Below are 15615 nucleotides of genomic sequence, written 5' to 3' on the forward strand. Positions count from 1 at the left end.
GAATTTGAAGGAATTAGTTGACATAGTATTTACAGGATTTTTGTTGTTTGGTCTTACATAGTTCTAATGAAGTCTTACATGTAAAAGGCAAAAAGCACTTAAATTATTTTTGTGTGTTATTTTGAGATTTGTGTATTAAATTAATATTTTTTATTGTGGGATTTGATTTCTTTCTTTCGCTATATGGGTATCCACTTGTGGTTGGCTGAGTGCAGGTATTTCTGGATTATTAGTTTATTATAGACCTGCATCTTTAGTCATTTTCTTCAGATTTGGTATTTTTGTTTTTTTACAGCCTTACCACTTGGATAGATACCTCTTTGTAAATTAATCTTCTTCAGATAATTTATTCATAATAAGTCATTCTTGTGATAGGTTAGTGGCAAATGCTGACTTTTAAAGAGGGGAGTTAACACAATTGGTGGAACCCCTAACGCAGCAGCATTCGGAATCACAGTTTCAACATGGATCCATTTGTGGCTACACTGGGACCCAGAGGTTTGACAGTAATCATAAAGTCATTTTGTGGTTACCTCAGGATGATGACCTTTGTTCTACAAGGCCTTCTAATATTACCAACAAAGTATTAACTTCACAAGTTCATAAATATGTTAGAGTTTCTTGGAATTTTGCACCTTTTTTTCAACAATGCATTCTTGTTATGATTTGGTAGAGATTGTCATTGTGACTACCTACTTCATTTTACTTTTGCATCATCTTAAAAATACTCAATTGTATTTATTACTGCTTGGTGTAACTCATTCTAAGCCTTTTGGTTTAAACACTTGGGCTTCGGACCAGTTGTTTTGCACTGAGAGGGTTTGTGGTCTGCACTGTTGTGGCAGAACAGGTAGCTTCCATCCTTCTAGGTTGGGAACTGCTGATTGAGGGCTCAGTGTCTGTTATTCTAAAAGTGTATTAATTCTGGTTTAAGCACTTGGGCTTTCAGGCCAGTTATTTTACATTAAGAGGGTTTGTGGTCTGCACTCTTGTGGGAGGAGAGGCTGGACTCTGCCCTTCTGAGCTGGGAATTTCTGGTTAAAGGCTTATAGTGCATGCATATCTGAACTGCTTTACTGAAGTTGGTGCCTTGTTTGCTGTGGCATAGACTGGATTCGAGCCTGCTGGATCTAGCGTTGTTTGTGTAACTTGAGCACTAATCCAGACATTCTCTAAAGTATTCAATTGTATTTATTACTGCTTGGTTGTAACTTGATTAAAGTGTAGCTATCATTCTAAGCCTTTTGGATTAAGCACTTGGGCTTCAGACCAGTTGTTTTACATTAGGAAGGTTTGTGGCAAGCACTGTGGTGGCAGGACAGGTAGCTTTCATCCTTCTAAGTTGGGAACTGCTGATTGAGAGCCCAGTGTCCAAGTGTATTAGTTCTGGTTTAGGCACTTGGGCTTCAAGCCAGTTATTTTACATTAAGAAGGTTCGTGGTCTGCACTCTTGTGGGAGAAGAGGCTGGACTCTGCCCTTCTGAGCTGGGAATTTCTGGTTAAAGGTTTATAGTGCCTGAATATTTGAACTGTATCTTACTGAAATTGGTACACCTTGTTTGCTCTAGCATAGATTAGATCCAGGCCTGCTGAATCTAGCTTTGTTTATATGCTTGTTGTTTGTTTGCTTGTTATTTCCCTGGAAGCTAATTCCACCTAATACGCGGCTTCTCAGCCGTTCTGTGGATCACTAGTGATATCTGCATTGCTTACTGTACTTATTTCCTTGTTTCACTTGAAAGAAAGTTACTGTTTGTCATTTTTGCATTTAGTTACTTGTAACACATTGCACTCAAGTTACCTGGCACTTGCTCAGTAAAGCAATTATATAAGTCAGCACTAAAAATTAAAAGCACTACACCCTTACTCCCCACTGGCCCTTGTTTTCAATGATTAAGGAATTCCCAATATTATTCTAGCATGTCCAAAGGTCAGTTGTCAATCTCCTCTCCGGTCCAGCTGGTGAATCTGGGAATCTTGAGGCAATGTTATAACTGCCTCATGTACACAGACAACCCTCTCCTCCTCCCACATAACACAAATACTTGCAAGAGATGCAGCTATTTAGCCAAACTGGAGGCTGAGCTCTCTCAACTCAGGCCTGGCAAGACCAGACAGGAGGAGAAGGCAACTACACACACCACAAAACCAGCCTCACATAATGCTACCACACCACTGAATCAAACACATAAACACACAAAGACATACTCGGAGGCTCTGAGTAAAAGTTTACCTAAACAGCAGAGGCCTCCAAAGCAGACACCCAAACAACTGCTACCTCAAGACACCCCACAAGCAACACATAAACCACAAAAGCAGTGTGCAAAGCAGTCACAGCCCTTTAAGCCAAATACAACACCAAACATACTTGTCATAGGTGACTCCATAGTCAGACACACTGACGTCCCACTCACCAGGCTGAACAAGGAGAGGGTCACAGTAAGCTGCCTATCGGGCGCTAGAATCTGCCACATAACACAAGCACTCGGGTCACTCCACGGCAAGTACAAATATGACACAGTCATTGTCCATACTGGTGTGAACAACCTGAGACGTACCTCCCTGGACTACATGAAAAGAGACATAGAGGAGCTCTGTGATTATGTAGCCCAGACAGGTATGACCCTAACCCTGAGCAGTATCCTTCCTTCACCAAGAATGATGCCACAATATAGAGACAAGATGATCAGCTTTAACAATTGGCTTAATGTCTGGTGTCATTCAAAGGGGATCCAGTGTCTGTCTGCCTGGGATGACATGCTTGACAAGCCACGCTGCTTCGCAAGGGACGGCTTGCACCTGTCACCCCTGGGATTCCGGATATTGGCTAAGGCTCTTGCCACCCCTATAGTGCCTTTTTAGGCAAGGCTCAAATTCTAAACCTACCACCCTAGAAAACAAAAATGGGAAGAAACTGAGGGTAATGCTGCTCAATGCCAGAAGTCTAAATCTCAAAATGCACGCACTCGAGGCCCTTCTCAGTATGGAGAACATCGATGTCTGTGCTGTAACTGAAACCTGGTTCAAGGCTCCTGAGAGCACCCCGGCACTATTAGGTTTTACCTCATATCATGCATTCCGGCCCCAAAACCCGGACCACACCACAAAAGGAGGGTGTATCCATATTCATAAAGGATACCCACACCTCCAGGTTGGTGGCAATGCAAAGCTTCAGAAACCATCCAGGTGCAACTAACCATAGGCAAAACTGCTCTACAAATTGTAGCATGCTACAGGCCACCCTCTCAAACTCAGGAACACCACACAGCCTTCCTGAAGACACTGGAGGGTATAAATGTATCTCCAAACACCATCATATTGGGTGACTTCAACTACCCGAATATAGACTGGGAACATTACTCAAGCCCTAACTTTCTAGCCCAACGGTTCCTGGAGTTCATAAATTCAAATGCCATGGAACAGCTAGTCACTGTTCCCACGAGAGGAGAAAATATACTAGATCTCATTATCACAAACATGGGGACAAAATGCTCCACACTGGAAATATATCCCTCATTGGTGAGATCTGATCATAAACTAATCTCACTGGAAATCCACATCCCGCCCCCACCCCAAACAAAAAAGACCACAGTGAAGAACTTCTCTAAAGCAAACTTCACACTACTCAAGACTGGTGTGGTATCCTTCAAGGCCCCTGAGACAGTGGAAACCACAACCCAAGCTGCGGAAGCCCTTACAAATGCCTTCTATGAACACCTCCAGGACTGCATGGATCAGGCAATCCCAAATAAAACCAAGACTCTTTCCACAAAGGGCAAGCGTCCAGTCTGGTGGACCCCAGCCATTAACAAACTTTACAATAAGGGGAGAAAGCTATTACATGATAGAACAAAATCCATAAAAGGAAGTCACCCTGATCATTATTAGTAAAAGATACGAGCACTCATAAAATCAACTAAGGCCAATTTTGAGAGAAAAATTGCCATGGATTCAAAGGACAATCATAAGGCCTTTTTCAGCTATGTTAGGAACCTGGGTGGAAACTCCCAGACATGCTCAGAATTAGTCCAAAATGATACAAAAATCACTGAACCCACAGACATTGCCAACATACTGGCAGACAAGTTCAGTGCAAACTTCACCCCCCTCTCCCCCCCTAAAGGAGAGATAACTATCCCAGTGGAGTGTAGCCTCCCAGACATCTCAAATGCGCAGGTGAAAGCTGCTCTCTCTAAAGCTAAAAACACAGCATCAATGGGACCGGATGGTGTCCCCGGCTGTGTGCTACATGAGCTAAATGAAGAATTAAACCCGCACATACGGCAGCTGTTTAATCTCAGCCTTACCACAGGATACATGCCCAAGAAGTGGCATACGGCAACTGTGGTCCCACTCCACAAAGGTGGTGCCTCTACGGACCCTGGTAATTACCACCCCATAAGCTTAACAACTCTAGTGTGCAAAGCTATGGAGAGGATCATAATGGAGCTCATAAACAAAGATATAGGGGACTTGCAGACATTGGACCCGACCCAGTTTGGCTTCGTCAAGGGAAGATCATGCCTTTTGAACTTGGTCGACTTCTTCGAAACAGTCACCAAGGCCATTGATGAGGGAAAGGCAGTCCATACAGCCTACCTTGACCTTGCAAAGGCTTTCGACACAATACCCCACTCGGGTATTGTAAAAAACTTACCAGCTTAAATGTAAACCCATATGTCACAAGATGGGTTGCAAACTGGCTTAAGGACAGAACCCACAGGGTTAGAGTTGCTGGCGCTATGTCAGACTCCAAGCCGGTCACAAGTGGTGTCCCACAGGGCTCGGTCCTTGGCCCCCTATTGTTCGGCATCTACTTCTCAGAAGTACAGGCCAACATGGGAGGTCTTTGGCTGACAAAGTTTGCAGACGACTGCAAACTGAGCGCCATAGTGGAAAGTGCATCGGACACGGATATCCTTCAGAAGGGACTCACGGAAACAGATAGCTGGTGCCAGAGCCATGGCCTGAAGTTAAACGCCAAAAAATGTATAGTCATACCCTTCGGGAAAAACAAGGTAACCCCAAGCTACCATATAGGTGGCAATCCACTAAGCACAGAAGAGGTTATCAGAGACCTGGGGACCCAGGTTGACAGTGGCCTTTCTTTTGACACTCACATTGCTAAAGTGGTTAGAAAGACCTTCTACATTGCCCACCTGATCATGAAGGGATTCACATCCAGATCTAGTGAGGTCATTGTTCCCCTGTACTCTTCACTTATCAGACCAATGATCGAGTACAATGCCCCATTCGGGATGTATCTCGCCCGACATCTGCAGCAATTGGAGAGACCCCAAAAGTTTCTCACCAAAAGGATAAAGGGACTCCAAAATCTGTCATATGCTGCCAGATTGAAGAAACTCCAGCTCTATTCAGTCGCATACCGTCTGCTCAGAGGTGACATGTGCCTGACATACAAGGCCATGTCCAACCCGAATTAATGGACATGCTCCACCTCAAAAATCCAAATCCACCAAAACCACTAGAGCAAGTGACTTAAACCTTAGCACGGATATAAATAGGACGTGCTGGAGGGATAGATTTATCACTCAGAGACTCCCTATGCTGTGGAATAGAGTTCCGGTCCATGTGAGGCAGAGCACCTCGCTGGCTCTGTTCAAGAGAAATCTTGACCTGTGGATGGGAGATCGTAGGTTTACCCCGGGAATCATCTCTGTGTCACTGCTGGACAGAGGCACAACAAACTAATGGGTACAGTATTTTTTCATATAAGGGGTGGCGTAAGCCACAAAAATTCGGGCTAGGCTTATAAATGCCTTGGGGCAGATAGCCTAGTATAAACCTATGAACCTATAATGATGTGCAACCAAAACAAACTCATGTTTTGATGAATAATATTACTACTGGATGTCTGATTTGATTGACAAGGATTGTTCCCCGACATCTACTGTTGCAATAGTGAGGACAACTTTAGGTAGGAGTCCTTCTAAGTTGTATGTTACTATAAACAGACCAACTGGATTGTTAAGTACCAAAAACAATGCTAAGATTGTGTTTTCATGAGTGGCTGAGAAAACGTGGCTTTTCACAATAAGGGTACAGAACAATCTTCTACATTTGAAGAAAGTATGAAAACCTTTGAAAAGAAACTGTTAATTTTACATAATTAGCAAATGGAAAGCAACTGTCATTTGGCATGTATAGATTTAAATGTTGTACCTCAGGGGCTTAGATGTTTTTAATTTCCTAGTGGGGTTGAGTTGGAGTCAATTTTTATACTGAATGTGTCAAAATGTTTGACAGGCATGAATTTGAGTTTAAGAAAGCCATTATCAGATTCAATGATTCTAAGATTGCTGTATTGTACTGAGCTGTATAAGAAGTGAACACAAAGCTTTGTGATCGTGTATTTGAGATTTATAAGGAAAATGATAAATACTGAAAGTAGACAAGCATTGCAATTCTACTAGATAAAGGAAAAAACAGGAAAATAAAGTGTTGCATGAATACAAGAATAAAATGGCACATAAACTGCCAGGAGCAACACATTTTAGGAGACAGTATCCCCTAGGTGTAAATGAGGCTTATTCTGGGAACACTGAGAATAACAAGGAATTATGTAATAAATATAATGAAAGGATTAATGAAAATAAACGTAGTCAAGTCCTGCAATGTTTAGACCCTTTTGAGTGCCAAACCCCCCCTTATGCAGCCTGGAACATTTAGCCAACCAGAAACAGCAATGGCGGGGAATGCCAACACTCTTGGATATGAGGAGTTACACTGGGGAGGGGATGCAGGCGAAAATGATAGATGATTTACACAGGTTGCCCTTACTTGATACTGTGGATCATGAACAGGCTCGAAACATTGTAGTAGAACCAAATGGGACTGTACCCAAATTTAGGGATTTAAAAGTTTCAACTATAGTGGGATTGATACTGATTGTTTTTACTTATTCAGAAGTTGATATAGCAGATACTATTTTAGAACTTAAGCTTTTTACTACAAAGCTTAAGTTTAGTTTATTTTTTAAAGAAAAAGGAAAGATTAATAAATCTTATGTCATTGTTTTTAGGAAGAAAAGTACCTCCATTACACCCTGTGATTCAAATGTTTGAAAAAAAAATATATGTCAGAAGTACATAACCATCACGCTGATAATGTGGGTAACAAAGGAGGAAATTTAACAAAATAAGAAATATACCTTTTGATGCAGTTAAGAGGGCACAGAGTATTAAGGGTGCGAAGCCTGACTATGGCGGGGGACTGTGATTTATGAAATCATGGATTTTATATCCGCTATGTGTACTATTTTAAGGGATGAAACAAAGTATACTGATGTTGCTATGAAAGAGGTAAATATAAGAATATCAATTTAACTTTGAATGATTGGTTACTGTAGGGTCAAATTGGCAATAACGTGTATTGTTTTTCCTTCAAACTACTCATGCAAGAATTTCCAGTACCTTTAGTATTCCCAAAGAAAACAAGAACATAATAAACCCCATACCTCATTGCTCATTATGTGGACAGAAAGTTAAAACCAGTTTTTGGACAAATTGAGCATTTATTAAAAAATTCTTGGGATTGTTTAGCTAGATTTAAAACAGATTTATATAAAGAAGAGCTGATCTTTTTAACAGTGGATGTCATGGATTTATTTTCCTCCATACTGCAAGAAGGGTTAGAAATGTTTGAAAAGAGTCCTTTGAAGCTTGACTTTCTATCTGCTAATGATATCAATTTAATTAAGGAAAGTGTAGAAATAGTATTACAGAATTACCAACTTTTTGAAGGTGAGCAGTTTAAACAAGTTAAAGGTGTTACAATGGGTGCCATCTGCACACCAATTTAGTTATACTGTGTAGGGAAAGAAAATGCATATTTTTTTCCACATTTTATATTTACTGCTCCCTATATTTAAGATATTTGGTTGATATTTTCATATTGTAGTCAGCCAATATGGAAGATATGCAGGAATTTTTGGCACATATTAATTTCACTACATTTTTAAACGTTACACATACGTCAGCATATGACAAGATTAATTATTTGGATATATTAATATATATGAATCTTGGAAAGTTTTATCTATTATTTGAAGGAAAAGCACTTATGGTTTTCTGCATTTTAAGAGTTGCCACTCTTTTTAAGGTGAAAAAGAGAACTATAAAAGGACAGTTCCTCATACCTTCTAGGATGATCTTAGAGGATGGCATCTTTTTTATCAAAGCAAAAAAAAAAATATATGTATTTATTTTTTGCTTGTGGCTACGGATTTAGTTATGAATATAGATAATCAAATCTCTCATAGAAGAAAATAAGATTTTATACTAGTTTTGGGTAAATATTTAGTAAATATGAATAGCAACTACCATGATGTTCCACGTTCTGGTACAGATGATTTCTTTACCAGAACATTAGTTTTATAATATGGTGTAGCTTGGAATGATGTTGTAAATTTTATATGGATTATTTTAAAATCATAACACTTGGAGGAGAAGTTTGATGATCCAGCTTGTGTGGTATACAAGACAGCTAAGAATATGAAGATGAATTTGGAGAAGGGCAGACACAGTAATAAGAAAATGTTTTAACAACAAAGATGGTAGCACATGGAGATGTGGTTGTTGGCACCGGTATTCTTACATTTGCACAGAATTTAAAACCATGTTACATTATTCTCATGGTTATTACTACATTTTTACAATGATAATTGCCAGGCAAACGGTTCAGTATATTTGGCAATATGTTCCCTGTGCAAATGTTTTTATGTAGTTAAAACAGGACACCATGCAAAAGAATGTATGAGCGTTGTCAAGATATTAAAAACCATAATAACAAGCTCTTTATAAGCACCCAATAACATGCATCAGTTTTGAAAAACTTGTTTTTATTTTAGAAGTTGTGCATAGAGACCCCAGAGGTGTTTTTTGGAGAACAGTTTGGAATATAAAGAACTGTTGTGGCAATTAAAACTAAATGCCAATGAACTCCAGGGTCTAAATGATTCTACATCTATTTTTCCAGTTTTAAACATGACAAGTGCAAAATGGTAATTTGCATATTAAATTTTATTTACTTAAGCTTGAAAATATTTGTCTTGAATGTACTATACCTTTAGGAAAGAATTTGAGGGGATTCATCGGCACAGTATTTACATGATTGCTGTTGTTTAGTCCAATATAGTTCTGATGAAATCTTATATGTAAAAGTCGAAAATGCTTAACTAATTTTTGTGTGTTATTTTGGCATTTATGTATGACAAGGGGTTGGGAGGGTGGCCTAATGGTTAAGGTGTTTGCCTTGCAAACACAAGGTGCAAGGTTAGAGTCTCACAAGGTATAATTGGCTAGGCTTAGAATGGCTCGCAAGGGCAGTTAGCTTAGTACCAACCTATGAAATAGAAGTTATGTACTGACCATAACTTGGCATTTGTTTTGTCCAATTTCATTAGGAATCACCAGTGGGTCCTCAGATCTGACTCGGCCATTTCTTCCAAATATACGATCCCAGCCTCAAATTCCTCCCTCTCCCACAATGCTCCACTCCTTTTCCAACCCCTCAGATTGAGTTTGCTGCCCTCTCAAAAAATAGATTTATAATACTGGAAAGGTGAAAGAAAGTGACCACACTGGAGCTCAAACTAGGAACCTATGGGTTTCAGTATCCTCTATATCACTCTCACCTGAATAAGGATGGGAAACTGGACAACACAGATGCTAAGTTACGGTAAGTACATAACTTCTAATCTGATGTCCATTTCATTATGCATCACCACTGGGTCAGAGTCCACAGCTACGTAAATCCTGGGTGGCCCTCAAGGAAGGCTATGCCTGAGCACCCCAGAGCCAAAGGATGCTCTGTTTCTAGAAATAATGTTCAACTTACAGTGAGATACAAAAGTATGAGATTTGGGCCAGGTTGTTGTTGCACAAATTTCATCAATAAGAGTTCTTGCTGAGAAAGCAGATGAGGTAGACACAGACCTGGTAGAGTAAGCTGTAACAGGACAGGGAAATTGCATGCCATGCTGGGAGTAGGCTGTAGAAATACAACCAGTAATCCACTTGGCTAAAGTAATCTTGGATACGGCTTGACCTAATCTATTTGGGGAAAAGGAGATTAACTGATCAGATTTCCTGTGTGGTTTAGTTCTGTGTAAACAGAAGTGCAACTGTATATGTACATACAGTGAATGCAACATATATTCACCCTTAATGGAATAATTAGGAAAGAATACAGCCAAATGAATGGTCAGGTTAATAGTTGTTTCTGTGGTGATCTTCAGTATAAAGGACGGATTCGTTCTGAGGGAGACTATCTTTGAAAAAGGTAATATATGGTGGCTGGGAAGACAGAGCTTGTAAATGAAAAGTACAGTTGTGTACCTACCATAAATGTAGATGTTCGAGTGTATTCACTGTTGCAGTCATTACACTTGGGTTATCCTGCTGGCAGGCTACCCGCAGTCGACCTGAATTCCAAAGTCCTGGTCCGGCATCGGTTGCTGCCACCCCTTCCCGGACGTCAGTGCGCCAGGGGTATAAAACATGCAGCCGACACCATTTTCTTCAGTTTTTCTTGCCCCAGATGTCAGGTACCCTCAAAAAGGTAGGCTGAAAATTCTATAAAAAAGCATGCAAGAACATAATCATTACCTTCATCTACAAGTAAATACACCACATAGGTTGTATAGAATAGAGAAGTATAGATAAGTCCCAAGGGGGATGGAGGGAGGGTAACCTGGACTGCAACAGTGAATACACTCGAACATCTACATTTATGGTAGGTACACAACTGTACTATGTTCATCGTGTTTCACTGTTCATTACACTTGGGTTGAATCCCAAAGCTGAGGTTGGGAGGCTGGGCCTAAATAGAATTAGGAGTGGCTATGAGGCCCTGCAGAACTGCAGTGGCAAAGCCTGCTCTGGGTTTAGAGTAAAGAGGTAAGTGGTAGTGCTTTGTAAAAGTGTGCACTGAAGTCCAAGTTGCAGCCTCTAAAATATCCTTGGTTGGTACAACTCTGAGGAAGGCTGCTGAAGTAGCTGCTGCTCTGGTTGAATGTGGCCTAATGCCCTTAGGCACTGATTTGCCATGTTGTGAATAGCAGAAATGAATGCAGTGGCCTATCCATTTTGAAACAGTCTGTTTTGAAATAGCCTTTTTTTGTGATCCTGCAGCATATGCCACTAAAAGTTGTTCAGTCTTTCTGAAAGCTTTAGTTTTGTCCAAGTAGAAGTGTAACTGTCTGTGTATATCCAAAGAATGCAGAAGTCTCTCCCCTTTATTCTGTGGGTTTGGATAAAAAGTAGGCAAATGAATGGTTTGCTTAAGAGCCACACTGGACACTACCTTAGGCATAAATGTTGGGTTTGTCCTTAGAGAAACCCTGTCCGGATGGAAAATAATAAAAGGTTCCACAGCCATTAATGCCTGTAACTCTGAAACTCTTCTTGCTGAAGTTATTGCTAGGAGCAGAGCTGTTTTCCATGATAAGAATTTTATTTCAGCTGTATTGGCTGGCTCAAAAGGAGGCAGTGTGAGCTTTTCCAAGACAAAGTTGCGGTCCCGTGCAGGTATTGGTGCTGTCCTTGGAGGTCTTATGTTTTTGGCCCCTCTGAGGTACTGCCTTAGCAGTGGATGTGAAAAAAATAGGTGGGTCCGTATAGTAATGAGCTGAAATGGCAGAGGCATGGATCTTAATTGATGAGAAGGATAGGCCTTTGTTCAGCATCTCAGTCAGGTATTGTAAAATCTGAGGAATATTTGGTACAAACATGTCAATTCCTTGTGCCTGGTTCCAAGCACAGAATCTCTTCCATTTTTCTGCATAAGATTTTCTGGTGCTGGGCCTCCTGGCCTCCAAAATAACATCCATAACTGCTTTAGAGAGAGGTGTGTTCTGAATAGTTACATTATCTGCCATGCAGCCAGATTTAGGGTTCTGAGTTGGCTGTGCAGGATCTGATTGTTTTGTTGGGTCAGTAAATGAGGAATTTGAGGTAATGTCCAGGCTGGGCCTTGAGACAAGCTCTTTAGGATTGGGTACCAGTGCTGGCATGGCCAATCCGCGGCAATCAGTATCATGTTTGGCTTCTCTTGTCTGACCTTTAGGAGTACCTTGGGGAGTAGAGGCAGTGGAGGAAAGGCATATACAGTAAGGGTTTTCCAGCTGAATGACAGCGCATCCACTTTCCATGCTTGTTTGTGATAAGTCCTTGTGCAGTATCTCTGTAGTTGGCAGTTGTGAAAGGAGGCAAATAGATCTATGTCTGGGCATCCCCATTTCCTTGTTATCATGCTGAAGATTTGTGGATCTAGTTTCCACTCGTGAGGATCCATGAGATTTCTGCTTAGTTCATCTGCCAGAGCATTTGTCTTTCCTGGCAGGAATTGTGCTTGTAGGTGTAGTTGATAAGTCAATGCTGTGCTCCACAAAATCATGGCTTGTCTGCAGAGGGGGTAAGAATGTGTGCCTCCCTGCTTGTTTATGTACCACATGACTAGTATTGTCCGTCTTTATCAGCAGTTGTCCTGGATGAAGTAGATCCTTGAAGGCTGTCAGAGCATTCTGTACAGCTAGCATCTCTTTTTGATTGATATGAAGATGCCTTTGGCTTATGGGTCATGTGCCCTGAATACCTTTTCCTGCCCTGTGGGCCCCCCAGGCATAATCTGATGCATCTGTTGTTAATGTCTGCCTAGCTGTGGGTAAAGTGAATGGCTGTCCCTTGTTGTGGTGACAGGCCTGTGCCCACCATCGAAACTCCTGTGGCAGGCAGGGAATGAGAGTAATTAGTGTTTCCAGGCTGTGGCAATGTTGAATCCAAACACTTTTTAGATACCATTGTAGCTTCCTCATATGCAGTCTTGCATATGGAATTAGCAGAATGCAGGATGCCATGAAGCCCAAAGCCTGCAGAATTTTTCTTGCAGATAACTGGGTCTTTGTTGTCATGCTTTCGAAGTAAGAAGTCAGTTGCCTTTGTTTGTCTGGCATGAGATAAGCCATCTGGGCAGTTGTATTTAAGCTTGCACCCAGGAATATTATCTCTTGAGAGGGTACTAGTTTTGATTATTTTCGTTTACTGTGTACCCTAGGCAAATTAGTAATCTTTTTACAAATGCCAGATGCTTTAGTAGAATGTCTTTGTTCTCTGCTTGAATAAGGCAGTCGTCCAAGTAAGGATATATTTGAATTCCTTTGTCTGCAAAATGCAATTACTGGTGCCAGGCATTTTGTGAAGACCCTGGGTGCAGTAGATAAGCCAAAGGGCAGTGCAGAGAATTGGTAGTGCATTGAGCCAGCTATGAATCAGCGGTATCTTCTGCAAGATTGCCTGACTGGGACATGCAGGTATGCCTCTTTGAGGTCCAAAGTTACAAGCCAAGCCTTCTTGCCCAGCATGGGCAGAAGCTGCTGCAGAGTCAACATTTTGAATTTTGGAACATCCAGAAAAGTGTTTAGAATAGATAGGTCCAGAATTGGTCTCCAGGCTTTGTCCTTTCTGGGTACTAAGAAAAGTCTTGAGTAAAATCCTTGTCCCTGCTCTTGTCGTGGTACTGGCTGAATTGCCCTCATGTCCATGAGAGATGAAACTTGCCTTTGTGCCTCTGCCCATTGATTGTGTGGCAGGTCTGGCATACCTTTTGCCTTTGGAAGGGTGTGAAAGTGGAACCTGTAGCCCTGAGAGACTATATTTAAGACCCATTTGTCCTGGGTGATCATGTGCCAATTTTGTGAAAAAAGTGCTAGCTTTCCCCCTAAGGGTGCTGCCAAAATATAAGTGCTTGGCATTGGCAGAGGAAAGTCATTGGGACTGTTTCCTATATGGCTGTGATTTGTATTCTCCGCTTTTGGAGGTAGTAGCACCCCATTGTTTGGGCCTGTATGAGCCCTGGGGTTGTTGTCTGCCTCTAGGGTGTCTGTATCTGCCTCTTTGTGGCCTGTCTGACACCGGAAAGGACCAATTCTTAGTTGGCCAGTTCCTGCTAAATCTGGGTGGTTGTACCTGTAAGAAATCCTTTACTGTCTGCATAGATTTCGCTTTATCCTCCATTTTCTTCAACACCTCTTCTGTCTTAACACCAAAGTATCATGCTGTAATGGAGCATCCAATAATTTTGCTTTAACATGATCAGGCAAATTCTGTTCCTTTAGCCAAGCATGCCTTCTAATAACAGCAAGAGGCCTCCAGTGAATCAAAACCACATTGCAAAGTATGCTTTCCCACTTGTTCAGCTCATGCAATAAATCCTGCATTTCCTTGTTTTCAGAACATTCAGAATTTGTCAACATTTTCTGTTTTAGCAGTGACATTAAGTATTGTTGATATTTAAGCATATGAAACTGACAATTTAAAGCCCTTACAGCCAAGGTAGCAGAAGTGTAAACTTTTTTCCCCCATCTGTCCAGTGCCCTAGAATCCCTATCCGAGGGAACAGGGTTTTTTGCAGTAGAGGCCTTGACTCCTTTGGGACCCTGTGATATAGTTTCTGGGTCAGCAGCAGGGTTTTTATATAGAAATCTATGAGAGTCTGGAACCCTGTAGTATCTGTCTGGCTTAACAGGTGCAGGAGGTAAAGAGTCAGGGGACAGGCCGGACTCTGAAAATACATCATCTACAATGTCTAGAACAGGAGGGATAGCAAGATGTCTGTGCTGAGGTAGTAGAAGAAAGTCTCTGAGCCTTTTCTTAGATTCTGAGTAATCTTGGCTATCCCAGTGGAAATGCTCCCCCATGCTATGCAGGGTTTCCCCAAAAGAATAATCCTCAGGAGGAGAAGCTGAAGGAATAGATTCTTCAGCATCAGAATCCTCATAGGGAGACAAAGAGTATCCCTGTTCTGAAGAGGAGTCAGAGGAAATGGAAACCTGGTCAGAGGAATCATATTCTGTGTCTTGCCTAGGCCTCTTATTAGGAGGGGGATGGGAACCCCTGATCAAAGTAATTAGGTCTTCGGCTATTTTAAGCATCTGTTTCTTAGGCATGGAAGTCTGTCCAGGAGAATGTTGTACTTGTTTCTTTGTCTTTAAAGCTGTTTTAGTCTTTGTCTTGGAAGCTGAGGTTGGCTTAACATATAACTGTGTAGGTCTGAAAACACCCTCAGAAGCCGATGCCTGCTCAGCGGCTCAGGACCCATCTGAGGAAATAGTTCCCGAGTGTCCAATACCTTGAGTATCCAGAGGCCTAGCTGTCTCCACGTGGGAGTCGGTAGTGGCCTGTGACTCTGAGGTAGCGGGCATCAGGGGCTGCCTGTCCTTTTCCTTTTCCTTGCGTTTTTTATAAACTCCGGTCATCGGCTGTTCCGATGGCATTATATAATTAAACCTTCGGCCAAAGTAATGAAAAGCAAAATCTTACCGACGCTTAATAGTGCGTTGGTTGAATCTAGCACAAAACCGACAGCTAGCAATGTTATGATCAGGGCCTAGGCAAGGAATACAGTAAGAATGAAAATCCTTATGAGGTATTTGCTTCCCACAAGAAATACAATTGTTAACTTTTTCTGACATCGGTCTGGAGCAAGAAAAAAGTTTCCCCAATGGGGTACTTAGTTTTATTGAAGACTTCGGATCTGAAATTCGATTTCGAAAATCTCAGGAGTCGGCTGACCGGCACTTGCGAACTGCTTTTGCTT

The sequence above is a fragment of the Protopterus annectens genome, chromosome 10.part0 (genome assembly GCF_019279795.1).
Source record: "Protopterus annectens isolate FY-2018-M chromosome 10.part0, PAN1.0, whole genome shotgun sequence".
NCBI classification, from domain to species: Eukaryota; Metazoa; Chordata; order Ceratodontiformes; family Protopteridae; genus Protopterus; species Protopterus annectens.